Raw genomic sequence first — 17940 nt, 5'->3', positions numbered from 1 at the left:
ATTTTACTGAGTAAAGCTACCAGGACCGAGAAAACTGCATCAAAAAGGGAAGGTCAATCAATAACTCTTAAACTGATAAGAGGCATTAATAATCGAAGCAACATCCTGAAAAATTCATTTCACTTTTCAGCATATTCACTCGGTACATTCACCTCTTCACAAGTCCTTGAAAACCACAAGCAAAGAAGTCTTGTTTGTGATGTCACAGCCAACGAGTAACCTCTTGGACTGCGGCACCATCATTCTTCCAACGTCGTCCACCCAAATGATTTGTAAGGGGCCTGAACAAATGAGAATCACTGGGGGCTGAGTCAGAACTCTTAGGTAAATGAATGAAATTCAAGCGATCCCAATGAAATGCTGTTCGCAGCAGCTCCTACTGTTTGTGTATATACTGATCCTCGTACAGTTGCTGCTTCATCTGTGACTGGAACCTTTGCTGACTTAGCGCTTAATTAGCCATACGTATGAGGAGAATTTACATGTGGTACAAAGAAAAATATCAGTCCCGAACTTGACCATGGTGGCTGAATTGGATTCATAGCTTGTTCGTTCTGTTATTTCAGGATCAACTGTTTAATATCCACATAGCTCAAAGGCCATTGTTCCAAAAATATTGAGGACATCGGGATGGTGCGTTGACTGAACACAGGATTCCCTATCGAACCTTCCTCAGGTTCGATTCCCAGAGGCGGCAAATTTTTAGTTCCAGTAGAATGCCGATTCTTACTTGAGGTGCCTTATGGAGAGCATTTTGAGAGAGCACGACGTCCGTCGGACGGGACGTTGAACCACGGACCCCTTGGCGCCTTTCGATGAGAGTAGGCTAATACCGACGCCGGGTTTCTCTCCACCCGTCCTTTCCCATCCGTCCTCAATGGCGCAAATGATCTTAGCTGTCGGTCGCCTCCCCTAAAACTACCACTAAAAACCATTTTTTAATAAGGTCACCATCGGCATCCTTTGTTAATTATATAGGGAAACTTCACAGGGGAAGTGTCTCATTTCCCTTGATCCTAAATGAATAAATACTCAGGCATACCTGCGCCATTTTAATAAAGAAAATAAAGAAATCTGAATCCCTCCACCTTCCGTAAGATTTATTTTCTATGCATATTTACGAAAATATTATCTGGTTACCAAAAGTGCAGAAAAGACGAACTTCTAATCTCTGAATTTATTTGGTGAAAAATATGCCGATTGTAAATTTTCTAATCTACAGTTTCAATGCTGGCAAACGCGTATATGAATGAGACTCAACGTACACGCAGCCAAACAAAGTCCTAAATAAGTGGCAGTCATCATGGTCAACGTTCAGCCGTATGTTAATCCCATTGAATCTGGGTACATTGTTGGCTTGATGAGGAAACGGAATTTAACTTGGCGTTCTGGAAATTTCAGGAAAAAACTCTTCTCTAACCTTTTGGCACTTTTACTAACCGAATCCACTGTTGACGGAGTTGCTGATTTGATCGTTAAGACAATTCAATTCTTTTTGGAAATGAAAACTCCGAACTACATTTATGAAAGAGAAAAGGCGGACCTGGATCTGATGCAAAGCAGTCGTTGGGCCCGCTCCCTCTTCGAGTAGGCCCAGCGGGCGGGAGGGGGGCAGGGCGGGGTGCGAGCATGACACCCGCATGCAGTGTTTAATCGGCGGCGACAACCAGACCGGCGGGGGAGGGGCCCACGGGAGGGAGTTCCACCCCACGGATATTTGCCCTCGGTACCTTCTCTCTCTCTCTTTCCATGTTTGCCCATCGTAACCTAATCGGGCGGATAAATAAATAAACGGAAAAATCAATCAATCGAACCGCACAAATAAGTGGATTTCGAAGGGCAAAGATTTTCGCGGCCCGCGCTTCTCCCCGTGCGTGAATGCGTTTGGTTCACAAAACAGAAACAGATTCAATATTTGGACGCCAAGACGGAATGGAATGAATCGCGGTGAGTTGACGGGGAGAGGGGACGGGAGAGAGGGAGGAGCCGAGACTTGTGCCAAACGCGAATCACTCCTCCCTAATGAAAGCCGCGGACGTGACTTTTATTAATTGGTTGGCACTATCCTCAGTTCTAATATTTTAAGCATCCCATTCATTCTCCTGCTCGAGGTCCTAGTACCGAGAATCAGAAATGATGTCAGTCGAAACAAATAGGAATGAAGCACTTTCCAAGAGGCATAATTTCAAATGATACGTTTGATCGTTTTAAAAATATATCATTTCTGTTGTTATCATTTTATAGATACCAACTTTAGGGGAACATGAAGAAATCTCCGTATAGGAAAACCTAACTTCATTTAAACAACCGGTTTCTTAATAACGTAGCAACTAATAACGGCATTATAATGTATATAAAATATTCAAACTATTTTGTAGCCTTTGACATCACATCGTTATACGATAGAAAGGCTAAACATGCATTGCAATACACTCAAATATATTCATAAACTCAAGTACATTACAACAAATGGAAAAAGGAGATGACAAGCTTTAAGGTTAAGCTTCGGCTAAGAGCATCGGCAAGTCGAAGATATGTGGTTCAAGTCCCGGTCAAGGAAAAATATTGCGCTTGTGATCTGCTCGATTCCAACTTCCTCACCTCTCCTGTGTTTCTCCTTCTCGTATGTTCCTATCCCTTTTCCTTGCCGCTATTTCCACGTGAGTGAATGCGTGCGCCATTTGGCGGGTTTTCGTAATTAAATTGTGTTCACGGCTTTCAATCGACTTAAAACTATGCTGGTTGCGAGGGTGATAGTTCATCGGCTAATGTAGTGACAATAACACCTGAATACCAATGGCGATTAAGACTGTCTGTTAAATACAGCTTCCATTCAACTAATCATGCGCATTTAACTTGATAGTACTCATATCGTCCAAATGTGGTCAGCCATTATGCCCTTTTCCTCTGTTTTGTGAAAAAAAGAACAGGAGAAACTTAGTGCCATGGCAATCATTTAGCTCCAAATCACTGAGAGACTTCAGCTTTGAATGCAAATGAAACAATGGAGCTTTCAAAGGCGATCATTGAGAGAAACAATTGCGATTGTTTGCGCTGCATTAATGCGGTTTAAAGTATATGATTTCCAACCAGGCTCAGCAACGATCCTGGTTCTTAAAGTAACCTTGTATACAAGTTCGTCCGGAAAATAAGTGTACTGACTCCTGGGCTGGGCGCGCCGCTCCAGGCGCGCCCAGTACCACTCTGACGGGCTGCCATCGGAGGGGGGTATGTTGGAAAGCAACGCTGAAAAAGGCAGTCGTCTCTAAGCTGTGGTGTAGTGAGGAGCTCTGTTAACGCGAACCTCCACGCTCGACCCACGTCACGGAACGCGATGCCGAAGTTTTTGGAGCAGCGTTATTCCATCAAATTTGCGGTAAAGCTTGGGAAATCGTCTACCGAAACTGTCGGTATGATTAACCAGGCTTACGGGGAGTCAGCCATGTCCAGAAACATGATCTTTCGGTGGCACAAGATGTTCGTGGAGGGCAGAGAAGAGGTCGACGACGAGTCTTCGAGAGGTTCCCGATGATGCCTTCGCGGGAGGGTTCCAGGAATGGGAACGCCGCTGGAACAAGTGTATCGACTCACAAGGGTCCTATTTTGAGGAATATTAGCTTAAGATATGTAAAAGTGTAATAAATTTTTTTCCTGAGCTCAGTACACTTATTTTCCGGACGAAGTTATTAAACATCCTTCGAAGATTGGATGAAATAGGACAACCTGCAAGGGATGGTAAGTGTCTAAATATATCGAGAAATTAAGCACGGTCACTCGAGTTTGGCGCTTGCCCAAACTAGGTTTCGACCATGTGAGTAGGTCCCTCGCTGCATTGACCGTTTAGGTAAGACCTACATCTAAGCTCACAGAGCTTGGCTTTCAAATCTAGGTGAAAAAATCACCCTTTCCACGGGGACGAATTTCGCCTTCGTTTTTTTGGGACGAATCGAAGGAAAAAACAATCAAAAGATGCTAACTTTGGCTCTAAGAGCCATGACATAGCGTGACGAATTCAGAATATTATTTTCATCGAAAGTGCACGAGTGAGCGGCAGACGTGACCTTTCAGCGCGCTCGCAAGCGCTGTGTCACGAGAGGAACCAAGGCGAAAATCGCTTAAGCGCTTGCAGAGAGACACGCGTGCATTATCCACGGGCCCGATCGCGGAGGAAAAAACAGGCTGAGGGCCTAAGGAGCGTAAACGCAACGGGAATTATACTTAGAACGACGTTGCCCTGCAGATCCGCCGGCGACGAATTAAAAGAGAGGCGGCATGCTAACACATTCGCTGGAAAGAATTTCATTTTGATTTCAAAGGTTCTGAAGGCGGAGGGGGGTGGGAAGGGAAGGGACGAGTTTTCGACAAGTCCCTACTTAATTATCGCACGGGTGCCATCAGATCTCAGCGCATCGCGTCCAATTAAAAGGTGCCACACGGCTGACGTTCGAGTGTCTCCCCGGGACGGGGTTAATAATTGAAACAGCCCCGCAGTAAGAGATGAAAGGGAGGAAAGGGGTTCGCCTAGAGTACGGGAAGAAAGAGCCGGCGAGATTCACGGAGAGAAAAATTGGCGGACAGGAAGGCCCCTTGGCCTCGTGGTCGCCTTCTCCCGCACACCTCTCGAAAGCCGCTGAATGTAAACGGCAAATAAAAAAGGGATACAGCCAGCCGTAATCATCCAATTATCATGCAAGTCTGATACAGTCCACATCTTTGTCATTGAAATATTAAATCAAACCATTTGCCCACTTACTAATGAACACCAGGGATCGGCCTTTCAGTGACATTAGTTAGTACTAAGGAGCATAATCGAGGAACGTAAGTATTGCCTGCTTATTAAATGCTTTCCCTCCCAGCATTCCCTGCACCTCACCTCCCCCGCCCAGACCCCTAACCGCTCTCCAGCAAATTTTCAGTCTTATTTGAAGAAAGTCTCTTAGAAGGTCGAAAGCTTTAACAATTTACAGTGTGAGTGTCATTTTAAGTGTTACTATTTTATTTGAGTTCTATTGTGCCGTCCAAATATTATGCTGCTTGTGTGAGTGGTTCCGTATATTCGATATATATATATATACATATATATATATATGTGTATATATATATATATATATATATATATATATATATATATATATACTTTTATATATACATACTACCTTGATCAAAAAGTTCCCGGAATAACCACCGTGTGGCGCTCCCATCGTTCCGATTTGAGTTCTGTTTTTTTTGTTAAATTGGTACATCTGTTGTTGATATTCCCTTTAAATCTTAGTGTCATAACTTGACATTTGCAAAAGTTACGTAGCCAAGAGTACATCTATCTCTGTGTGTGTTGGCGATTTTTTACAATTTCAGAAATGGATTTAAATTTGCAACAACGAACTTGTATTAAATTTTGCGTAAAAAACGGATTTAGTGGCGCAAGGACGTTGGAAATGTTGGAAAAGTGTTTCGGCAACGATTCTCTAAAAAAAACGGTCGTTTACCAGTGGCACGAGCGGTTCAGAAGTGGTCGTGAGTCAATCGAAGATGATGAACGCAGTGGCAGACCATCGACATCGAAAGTCGGTGAAAAAATTGATAAAGTAAAAGAAATGTTGGTCAATAACCGCAAATTAACCATCAGAGAAATAGCGGAGGACTTGAACATTGCCTATGGATCCGCCCAAGACATTGTGGTTAATGATTTGGGTTTCCGTCGTGTAGCAGCAAAGTTGGTGCCAAAAGACCTCAATTTCATGCAAAAAAGAGACCGTGTTGACGTCGCAAAAGACATGATTTGCGAGGCTGAATCCGATCCCACATTCATCAAAAGGATCATTACTGGAGACGAGACGTGGGTTTATGAGTACGACACGCAATCCAGACATCAGGCAAGTGAATGGCGTTCACCAAATGAGCCGAGACCAAAAAAACCACGTCGTTTTCAGTCAAAAAAGAAGGCAATGCTGACGGTTTTCATGGATTACAACGGTGTAGTGCATCATGAATTTTTGCCAGAAGGCCAGACAGTAAACAAAGAGTATTATTTGGGCGTTATGAGACGTTTGCGTGAAGCAATTCGCCGAAAGAGACCAGAAATGTGGGCAGAAAACTCGTGGATTTTGCACCATGATAACGCACCGTCGCACAGTGCTATCATTATTCGTAATTTTTTGACGAAAAATGCAACAAATACCATCCAACAGCCACCGAATTCACCTGATTTGGCTCCCTGTGACTTCTTTCTGTTCAATCGAGTTAAAAAACCATTACGGGGAACGCGTTTTAGTAGCCGAGAGGAAGTAATGGAAAAATCGCAGGAAGCACTGATGGACATACCGAAAACCGACCGTAACTTTTGCCAATGTCAAGTTATGACACTAAGATTTAAAGGGAATATCAACAACAGATGTACCAATTTAACAAAAAAAACAGAACTCAAATCGGAACGATGGGAGCGCCACACGGTGGTTATTCCGGGAACTTTTTGATCAAGGTAGTATATATATAAATATACTCATTTATATAGAAACATGTGTAAGGAAAAGGGAAAGGAACACACATAAAGGACAAACACAGGAGAGGTGAGGAAGGCGGTATCAAGCAGATCACGAATGTAAAAATATTTCCTAGACCAGGATTTGAACTCCGGATCTTTCCACTTGCCGGGCGGAGGCAATCGCAGATTGGCAAAGCATCGCAGATCTCAGTGTAAATTACGTTTCCTGGATAGCTCAAGTGGTTAAGAGCAGAGTTAAGAGTTTAGTATTTAAGATATGGCGATACAGTGCCTCAAAACTCCTAAAAGTACATCCCTCGAGCGACGAGGTCCTTTTGCCAGGGACTTTATTCCACGACTCGAAGGCTCACTGGTGGGCGGATTGCAGAAGGTCCTTAAGGGTACGCGTGTAAACTTCTTTGACGGCCTGACTTAGGGTCCCATGGTGGTATCTTTCGAGAGAAAATTTCACTTTTATAGGGAGTAGCTACTAGGTAGCTTGTGCCAAGTTGGGACTGTAAGGGGGTTGGGGAATCGTCGCGATTTCGTCTTAGAAGGTCTTCGCAAGCATACACTCGTCTCTGCTTTTGTTCGTCTGTCAAGACAGGGAGGAGGTGTTTAGCGCAGGTCTTTAGCATCGCCAAAGTTTTGGTGATAATGATGTGCACTGTCATATTATCAATGTCAATCAATATACGATCTGAGATCATGCGCAAACTTAACAACTGACGGTCTGCATTCAGCACTTGTGGCACACTTGAGAAAAAAAAATTCTACCGACACTTTTTATACAGACCTGGTATAGTACAGAAACCGTAGCGGTACAGGTTTTCCTGCCAGCAACAGACTTCGGTGACGTTGAAGTGTATGCAATTAATTGCGGTACCTCCGAAGCAATAAAAAAGAAAAATGTAAAATAAAAGATAAATGAAATGAATAGAAAATGATAGGGTTCAAAATAATCAATCTGAGGACCCATGCATTGGAGATTGTGGTAAAAGTAATGAAAAGAAAACAAGGAAGCGGAAAGCATATTTGTGAAAATCAATTAAGATTCAAGAAAAGCAGAGCATCAAGAGAAGTTATTCTTGCTCTCGTATACGTCGGAGAGAAGAGAATACAGAAAGAGATCTCTTTAAAAATCAGGCAGCAGTGATTTTATTTGGTGAAAGCAGCGAAGAAGCTAAGATAAAGAAAGGATAAAATATAAAAAGAAAGCGCTCTTAAAAATTGATAGTGATATTTAAGAAGGGAAATTTTAGATTTATAAACTCTAATATTATTGCATTGAGATGCATATTACCGGATTACTCCATTAAAGGTTACTTTTACGATATCTCCCTCAGTTTCTTGGAATATTTGAGAAGTATTCAGATCAGGGAAAGTTCGCGAGGTAGTTTGCTGCAAATTTAAGGAGAAAAGAGAAGTAGACCACAAATTTTGGATGCTTTAATTATACCGGCAGAGAAGAAAGAAGACCTCAAAAGAATGCTAGAAAATAAGGAGAAGGGAATAGAAAAGTGTGAATATGAACGAAATTAAAAGAAAATAAGGCTCAGCAGCCGAAGTAGGCAAGGCAATCTCCAAACAAGACTAGGGAAAGGCACACTTGAACAAATGGAAGCGTTTTCCTATTTAGGATCATTAGGGGTGGAAGAAGCATGAGGGATATTGTACACATGATAGGGATGGCGACGATAGACTTCCGTCGGAAGAATTAACAAATGACGGCTAGCAGTACTAGTATAGACATCAGGAGGGGATTCGTTAAGAATTCTACATTAGGTCCACATCTATACGGATACAAGCCTAAGACGATAAGATCAGCAAGAAAACTGGAGGCGATGGTACTCGATTACAACGGATGAGTTCCGAAAATCAAATGAGATAGTATCGCGATGAGGGTAAGGAGAGAAGCGAGCCGGTATGAACGACACCCTCGGGAGGGGAAAGGAAATTGATTGGACATAACATGAGGAAACTGTGAGGGGAAATAAGAGAAGAGGATCAAGGATGAACTACGAGAGGCTGGTAACGGAAAATGTCGCTGTAACGTGATACGAGATTCCTTTAAGGAAATGAAGGCATTGAGAGCAGGATAGAGTCAGGTTGGTAGGGAGGAGGGTACGGTAGCCTTGCTACTAACAAACCGTCGGATTGATAATCCATGGTGACGGCCTTATTGTACGGGCCCAAAACATTCGATGCAAGGGGGTCGGTATGATTCTTTTCCTTTAGTCATATCTGACGTGAAATCTGGGATGGTCCATCCTCAAGGGATCACCCTCGTGCTGGTGTACTCAACTGAAAACGCGGCTACTGCGGCAAGTAACCAATAATTTTCATTTAGTTTCCTTTGCGGACCAATATGACACTTCCTTGGTCCTAAATCTACCAAGAGCTTCTCATTTTTATGTAATATATGCTTCCCTGTCCGCAATATACTTCTTTTTCTCATATGCTGTAATATTTTCATTCGGCAGAGATTCGCATTTTTTTCACTTTGTAACCACAACGACGAACAATGTGAGCGTAGCTCTTGGAAGCGCGTGTCATTGCACGGCAACATATACTCATCCATGACACATTTTCACACATACAGGCTGTATATCTGTTGCATTGCTACTAAATCTGGCGGTCCTCCCGTTCCTTTGCTGACGTACAAATTCTGCAGAAACACCGAGAGCCCTGATCCAAGCACCTTCGCCAAATCAAAGGGCTAAGCTAAAATTAATTGTTTCTGCAATTATCTTATTCCTACACCCCTCTCAACTCTCCTCGTGGTGAGCCATTGTGAACAGGTGGGCCGCCCGGTTAAAGCATGACTACTGCAGTGGTCTCTGGCAAGCGTACTTATCGCATGGACTTGCAATTACCTACACCGCCGTTAATCTCTGTTCCTTCCTCACTCCCTCACACTTTCTTACAATCTCCATGCCCCACCACATGCCCACTCCCTTCCTCTCTCCACTATTTTCCCTACATTAGTCCCTCCATCACGGTCCTTCGCATCTCAATCGCGCCATCCACCTCCGCGACCTTTGCACGATTAAGAGAGTCAAGGTCACCATTCTATATCACAGACGTCCATAATTGACGTACACTCTGAAAATGAGGATCCTAATCGCCAGTGCGGCATACAGGGCGTAAAATGTCACTAAATGACCCGTCAGAACTCGTCAACGACGCCCTGCGCTACATTCTGTACTCGGTCAATCCCTTTTAGGACGCTCACAGGAGGGATTGACCGACGACTGTTGTTTGGGGCTGGAGTCGGTAAGGACGTGTTGAAGGAACGGAGGCGAGAGAGAGAATCGGGAGGGTCCGAATGAGGATGGAGGGGAGGAGGGAGAAGGAGGGGAGAGGGGGAGAGGTGCGGGGGGAGGAGGAGGAAGAGGATGGGGCCGGAGGAATCACGGGAGCGGTTTATCTCAAGGGACGCAGGCCAACTAACTAGCGCGGAGGGGACGGGGGGAGAAGAGTGGGGGGGGAGCCAGCCAGCGGATGGGGGTGGGGAGTGGGTGGGAGGGGGGGGGGTTGGTTGTGCGGCAGTTGGCAACGGGAGGGACAGGATTTTAAGTCGGGGGAGAGGCTGCTCCAGGAACTGGAAGGAAGGAGGGTGGGGAAGGGCACGAGATCTGGATGAGAGTTAATGGAATACTTGATGCGCATAGCTATCTGCGCATGCGTAATAGAATGTGTTCCGGAGAAAACGTGTTACACATTTACAATGAAATTTCGGGGTCTCTTTCGCCTTCCTACTCACTCCCCAACCCTTCTCCCAACCCACACCCACCCACCGCTCCCCCAATTTCCCCACCCATTCTCCTTACTAATCAACACCCTGGCGCCATCTTACTCCTCCCGAAATTTTCTCATAATCTCTTCTTCCTTTCTGACACTCCCCCCTTCCATTGTAAGCCTCGCCCCCCCCTCGACCACCCCCGGAACACGCTCACCTCGCCCCCTGTCGTCGCTCCGCAGCGACTTGCCACCCTGAGATAGCGAACGAGGAATGAAAAGTGCGCAAGGTAAATAATAAACGCTAATTAGATTAAGAACGACGTCCATGCAAGTGAAAACATGCCTAGGCCAACGTACCGAAGGCACATTTCACACGAGCAGGTCCAGTGAAAACCAAATTGGAATATTAGCCGACAGTATGCGATAGGACGTAAAGGTTTATGCAAATTCACTCTTTCAGAAGAAAACGTAAGTGCAGCATCACTGACGGAAAAACGCTAACGGAAAAGTTTTTCTTTCCTATAAAATAACGAATGATTAACTTTTCACGTGACCAACTTTTACATCGTCCCAATTCCGGGCAGTAACGGTTGGAAGAGTTGTATTCTCAGTTATTTCATGAGTCTCACACTATTTTACGAATTTCTTCCACTGCTCCAAAAATTCGCACTTTTTCTGTGTCGATCACGGCCCGAAAATCAATCGTGCACATGTCCTCTTCCAAATCCTTTTTTCGAGTCTTCACGATCAGAGTCCAATAATTGTCGAACACGATCCTCATTGTTGTCAGTTTAGCTGGTTTCCGGCCGTCCAAAGCGTTGTTCGTCGTGAACTTCTTTCCGGCCATTCTTAAAGGCCTTAACCATCCCAGAGATTGTAAGGCAAAGCAAAGTTCCCGTAAGCCTCACGAATCATTTTTTCTATCACTGAAAAGAATTTTTGGCACAATATTTTATCGCGTAACGCTGGTCTATCGTCAATTCATTTTTTTGTGACACAGCCGGCACCAAAAGGTTCTTAATAATTGAATTCCTGCCAATTTCATTGCTTGGAGATCACTGAGACTGTTTTTCAGTAAAGCTTAGCTTAGCTCCGACACCTAATACCCTCAATATTCCACTTCAACCAAAAGAAGCGGCACGATAAATTCAATTACATTACTTTCGAACTGAAACACTCATATATATATATATATATATATATATATATATATATATATATATATACCCAATTATATATATATATATATACACATATATATACCCAATTATATATATATATATATATATATATATATATATATATATATATATCATCGAGACATCTTCAAGTCCACAAATCCAACTTCAAGCACCCCCGTCCCTTCCCCGCCCCAATCCGCACCCAGCAACCGCCCACGCTGCAAATGCTGTCATCTTTTAAGACCCTCCCCCTCACTCAGTACCAACTCCCAACCTGTACCTCAAAAAATTTTATATATCAACTCTCCTGTAACTTCTGCCTTGCCTTCTACGTGGGCGAATGCACGACCGCACTTTCCCTCCGCATGAATAACCAAGATATTCCACCAAATCTCCCACCTTTCTTAATTATCCCATCCCTACTCTCACCGCTTCCCACAATCAATCTTTTGACGACTGCTTCTCCGTTTCGGGGATTGAAATCTTTCCCAAATCTGCGAGTATAATAGAGGTGAGAACCCGCGAGATGGCGCATATCTGGGTGGCCCAATCATTCAAACCGCCCGGGCTGAACCAAGCTCACTGAATGCATCATATGGCTGCCTACGTATCCCCCCACCCCCTTGTTCATTTCCTATTGGTCCCTTTACCTCTCCTTCCCCACCTCTCCCCCGCACATCCTCTCCGGTCTTCCCCGAGAACGCCATTCAGAAGACGACAGCCGTGCTGTCGAAACGTCAAATAACAAATTGTGAATGTCCTTTCTTTGTGTCTCTATATTCTAAATACCTACGTCTGTGTTTTTCTACATATTTGTGCGTCGCCGAAGAGCGTTTATTTCGAAGATTTTATATATATATATATATATATATATATATATATATATATATTTATATTTATATACACACCTAATTATATATATATATGTTGTTCGCAGTAGTCCAGCGGGTAGAGCGTTGGACTGCTAACCGGAGGGTCCCGGATTCGATTCCCGGGCAAGGCACACTGGGCACCTGCAGTAATTTTTCGGGTACCCGGTCGTTCTGAGAAAAAAAAAACCGGCACAGGGATAGGAGCTGGCCCTACCCTGATGTGTGAATTTTCACACGCCGTATAGGGCTTAGTACTAGCTGAACTCTACCATCACCCAATGAACCGACCTTCGGGTTGATTACTGTGTTTATGGTTTGAATATATATGTGTATATATATATATATATATATATATATATATATATATATATATATATATATATATATATATATATATATATATACATAATCTGGGTGGTCCAATCATTTGAACCGCCCGGGCTGAACCAAGCCCACTGAATGCATCATATGACTGCCCCCCAGGGCACCCATGGGCAGGGTTTTAAAGAGGTTTAAGGCAGGTTTGCCCATTATTACTGGTGGTCTTCAACGTATATGTGGAGGAAATGATTAAAGAGGCATGGCAAGACCTGGAGGTAGTAATGAAAGTCGGCGGGGAATTCGTAAAATCAGTAACTTATATTAATGACCAAATTTTAGTTTTTCAGTCAGCCAAAAGGTTGCAAGCATTGCTGAGTGAATTGGAAATTCAGTGCGATAGGTATGGGATGAGAATCAATATTAATAAAACAAAGGTTATGCAATTTCTAGAAAGAAAAAGGCCAAGCTTAACATTAAAATAGGAGGGCAAAAACTAGAGCAGGTAGAACAGTTTACGTATCTCGGTAGTGTTTTGGACCAACACGGTCAAAGTACTAGGGACGTAAGGAGAAGAATTGCGCTAGGCAAAGAGGCTTTCACAAGGAGGAGGGAGTTGATGACAGGGACTTTGAGTAAGGATGTTAAGAAAAGACTCGTGAAAACTTTGATATGGAGTGTAGCTATGTACGGCGCGGAAACGTGGTCATTGAAGCAGGAGGATAGACGTAGATTGAAGGCTTTTGAAATGTGGGTGTTGAGAAGAATGGAGAAGGTGAAATGGACAGAGAAGAAAGCAAATGAGGAAGTACTTTTTATGGTGGGTGACGAGAGTGGTTAGTTAGGAGAAATCCCAAGGATGCAGGAAACATGAATGAAGGGCGATTTGATCGGCTGAGGGAACTTGAATAAACATTCGAGGGGACAATGTTAGGCAAACGAGGAAAGCGCAGGAACAGAAAAGGGATATTGGACGGGATGAGGGGAAGAAGGAAGTACCCATAGATAAAGAAGTGCTTGATGTGAGGTTGGTTGCTAGAATTTACGTTTTGTTAGGATTCACAAGATACTTATATAGCAGTTGTGCTTATCTATATCCTACCGTAACCGGTAGATTACTTTATAATAACAGTAATTATTATTGAAAGATAATGGATTGTATCGACTCGTTGACTTCTGTCTTATCTGAATACTATAAGTATAAATACTCGATAATTTGGGCAAATAATTTTGCAACTACCATTATTTATCATAAATTATACCGAGGAGAGTTAATGGAGTTAATTTTATTTACTCTATGTGCTATAATTTTATCCTTTAATTTTATATATCAGTTAGTGTAAGAGCAATTTCTGGCTCTTAAATGTATATTTTAAGTGTTGACAGGTGGTTGACGAAATAGCAAAACAGGGAACTGTTTATCTATTGCCCAAATGTAACAGCTTTGGTTGGAAAAGTATTAATGGAAATCACAAAAAGTTATAAGGCAGCAAGTGGGCGGAACTCCCATTAAGAGGGTTCCGTTTTCGCAATTTCGAATTCATTTAAATTCGAATAATAACTCCCATAAGTTTATTGAACGAAACCATTATAGTAAAATGAACAACTCGGTTTTTAAGTAGAGACAAAAGACATTAGATTGCGAAACGCTCGAAACCTTAATTCAGAAAACAAGCAAAAATAGTGGAAATACTCATTGTCATCAAACGATACCACCATTACCAATTTAGTTTTACGACGGATAATTATCCATCTATGATCTTGATTGGTGCCTCGATTTCCGCTAATCTGCTATGCACGGACGGATTACAAATTACTCCATTCACAAAAGAATAGGGATATTAGCACTGAGATCCAATTTTACACGCATCGATTATTAGATTATAAATTGAAATTTCACGAATTCAGAAATTGAAGGGTAATCAGAGAAGGAAAAACATAATTCCAGTAATATTTTGCACTACCTTTTCTTTGTTTCTGAGTTACGGCCGAAATCTATGTCTTTCTCCACTGATTAATTCTCACCTTCTAGACTAAGCGGACACCAATATATTTTTTCATAACTAAATGAAGCAAGGCATTGCGCGGCGGTAATGTTTCAGTCAGTTTCAGTAAGGCTTTAGAGGTGCGATCGCTAACGCAGGGGGTCAGGGAATAGATTTTTGCGATCTAGGGTCCATGAGTGAGAGAGGAAGTAAAGAGTTTTGTAAGGTTTTGATTTGATGACATGAGCTCTTAGATTTAGCGTTGCTCGATATATTCGCCAAAGAACAGCGGGTCCTTTGCTCCGACCTCAACGCACGAGAAAATAATGTTAATGACCCGCCGAAGAAAAATATCCCTGCATCTGCTGTGGCACCAGAGCAGCGACAACCTCTGAGTGATTTTCCAGGCCCGCACGGTACTTGAAGAAATTACGTTAAGCTGTTGAACATCGTATGGAATAAAATGAATCTGCCATAGTGGAATTTTTCACTTCCCTTTGGTTATGCAGTGGTGATATGAGATGAATAATTATTCCAGACAATCGTGAAAGTACCCTGAGGTCGTTAGACTTCTTGATACCATACGCTTAATTTTGATCGAGCATACTTCTCCAGTATAATGGCTATTACTAATTGCAAATCAGATAATAGGGCCACCCAATTCTTATTCAGAATCTATGTTGTTCGTTCTCATTTCCTTTAATTAGAAACTGTACCTGAACTCAATTATTCAATTAATTTTAGTTAACTATAAATTTTCATCCTTTTCATCCCACTCATTTGGTTTAAAAAATAAAACCTCCACAGTTTTCATTATAGATTGGTATTATCCCTTCGCAAATTTTCATGCTAGGTCTTCCAGTTTTCAGATGTATCGTGTTTTAAAGTTTTAAATGAATAATGACTGTTAATATTCACTCATTCATTCTTCATTTTATTAAATAATCTAATTTCAGGTTAATATAGCAATGTGCCATACATTTAGGCTAAAATGCAAGAATGTTTTTTTAACACATGTCAGTAATTTTAGAATATTTAGAAAAATGGAGCGTCGAGGTTATTCTATTAAAAAAATGCTCGTTTTATAGCCAGGACTTCCCAAATGTAGTTATTGCCGGTTGGCAAAGATTTGAGTGGCAAATAAAACTAAACCCCCGAGATAAGGTAAATTCAAATAATTTTTTTGAGCTTATTAGCAAGCTTTTATAATATTTACATATGCAAATTTTTTTACTGCATTGCCGTGTTTTCCTCCGGTGTCTTCGGAAACAACTAGTGATTAGGGAAAGTGCCAGGTGCATAAATGGCATCCGAAGTTGAAACCCTCTCCCATTTTGCAATGATTCCGCGTTTCCTGCGCGGGAATTCGGTTGGTTTATCCAAGAGGGGCAATAGATAGGGTAGCTGGCAGCAGAGTGACGAGGATGCAAATGGATGGATCCAAACTCGCCAGCGGTATCTCTACACCCCGGCTTGGAATGCTGGAAGTTCAGGGGAGATTTCGTTTACGAATGATTATTTCTTGGTCCCCGAGCTCCTTTCGTTCGTTCGGCCGACAAAATTTCAAATGCACCACGTCGCGGCCGGCGGATGTCCCCCTTCCCCCAAACGGGAAGGTGCGTCCGACGCCCCCCCCCCCCGCACCACTTCCTCACACGTCCAGATAGCCCACGTCCCCCACAAGACAAAGACCCGAACGACATCTAAAGGCCAATCCATATCCACGACATTTTCTTCCGAATAATCCTGGCATCTAACTCATGCATTCATAATTTATGCATGCACGCGAAATTCGTTTCGAGCACATGCAGGATGGTGTTTTCAATCCTTCTGAGCCTCCAAGAAATGTAGATGTGTTTCTGCAAGATTATATGACATAACTATACATTTAATCCTATATAGTTTTGTTCCACGTACATCCTAAAAGGATTATTCCTATTATTTTATTAAACCGAGTCAGAATAATTTCTTTTACCTTCACCCCGGTTTCACATTTGCCTGGAAGAAAGGTGTAAATTATCATAATTATGGATAGTCGACGTTTCATCGGGACATCGCGCTTCACCGAGTGCTTTCCTTTGATGAAGATTCGAAGGCATTGCCAAACCTCCCTTCACTGTTGGTCTGAAGAAGGTCATGGTGCCTCCCAAACACTGTCCAAGGAACACGGCCTGAAGACATTGAAGCATGACGGAAACATTTATATTTTCGGAAGAACGGTGAGAACACCTCCAAATAAATATTCCTTATACATATTTAGCCGAAGAAGTCAACTGCGTTACCGCAGAATACCCAATGGTTTCAAAAATTACTTCTTTCCTATGAAGCGTAGGCCTTCCAAAATGGTTTCTATGAACACTTGAATCTCAAATGTTCAGTGTTTGAGTACTTTTTCCTATAATTGAAATGGCGGTTTGCGTTCAACATAATTATTTGAAATTCCAATGAAATGACATTAATAAAATCAATAAATGTATACATATACGTTACCGCAGAAATAGTTGGAGTCAAGTTGATTGCTCGGCTGTTTCACCATGACTCACCTGCGAAAGAGGAAGAGAGAAAATAATAAAACCACTAAAGTTCAAGAGGAAACTAGTTAAGTATATTGAATTGAACATGTATTTTATCAAAAACTTATGGAAATTTGAAACCGAGGATTATAGGAACATTGCTCCTAAGGTCGCTTCCGCTTCGCGGAGACATGAGATTGCAACAAATCGGCCCCCGGTACACATGCCGCAGAAGAGGAATGTTTGACGGAAATACACTATGATGTTTACCACTGCAACATTCGGTGCAAGGTTCAAAGGCTTGCATAGAATTTTTGACGCACAGGGATTCCAAATCTGTAACCAAGATCACGAGCAAAGTTGGCACGAGAGTATGTTACCGTAAACCTATTAAGAAGCCTGAAGGATCTCAGTTTTTCCCGGCGTATTGTATTCAGGAAGTTCTCTCGGGTTTCCCACCGGGTCAGCGTGGTGTGCACCGACGTTTCGACGGCTAACTCTGCCATCGTCTTCAGGGTGAAGTCTTCACCCTGAAGACGATGGCAGAGTTAGCCGTCGAAACGTCGGTGCACACCACGCTGACCCGGTGGGAAACCCGAGAGAACTTCCTGAATACTATTAAGAAGCCCATTACAAATTTCTCTTTAATTACAATGGACGAGAAAAACACATGTTTATAGACAGATATTTCAACATTATGGTGAAGGCAATGGAATACTGTCACGCTTTCCGACAGTGGCGGAAACATTTTTACCCCTAAAGTTTATTTCTTGCATAATTTCATAATTCTGGGTTCCTCAAACAGAAATTTTGAAATTAATTATCTGGATTTCATGGAATAACTCT

This window comes from Hetaerina americana, unplaced genomic scaffold (assembly GCF_022747635.1).
Source record: "Hetaerina americana unplaced genomic scaffold, ioHetAmer1.1.p SCAF_9, whole genome shotgun sequence".
Lineage (NCBI taxonomy): Eukaryota > Metazoa > Arthropoda > Insecta > Odonata > Calopterygidae > Hetaerina > Hetaerina americana.
This window is presented reverse-complemented; position numbering follows the sequence as displayed.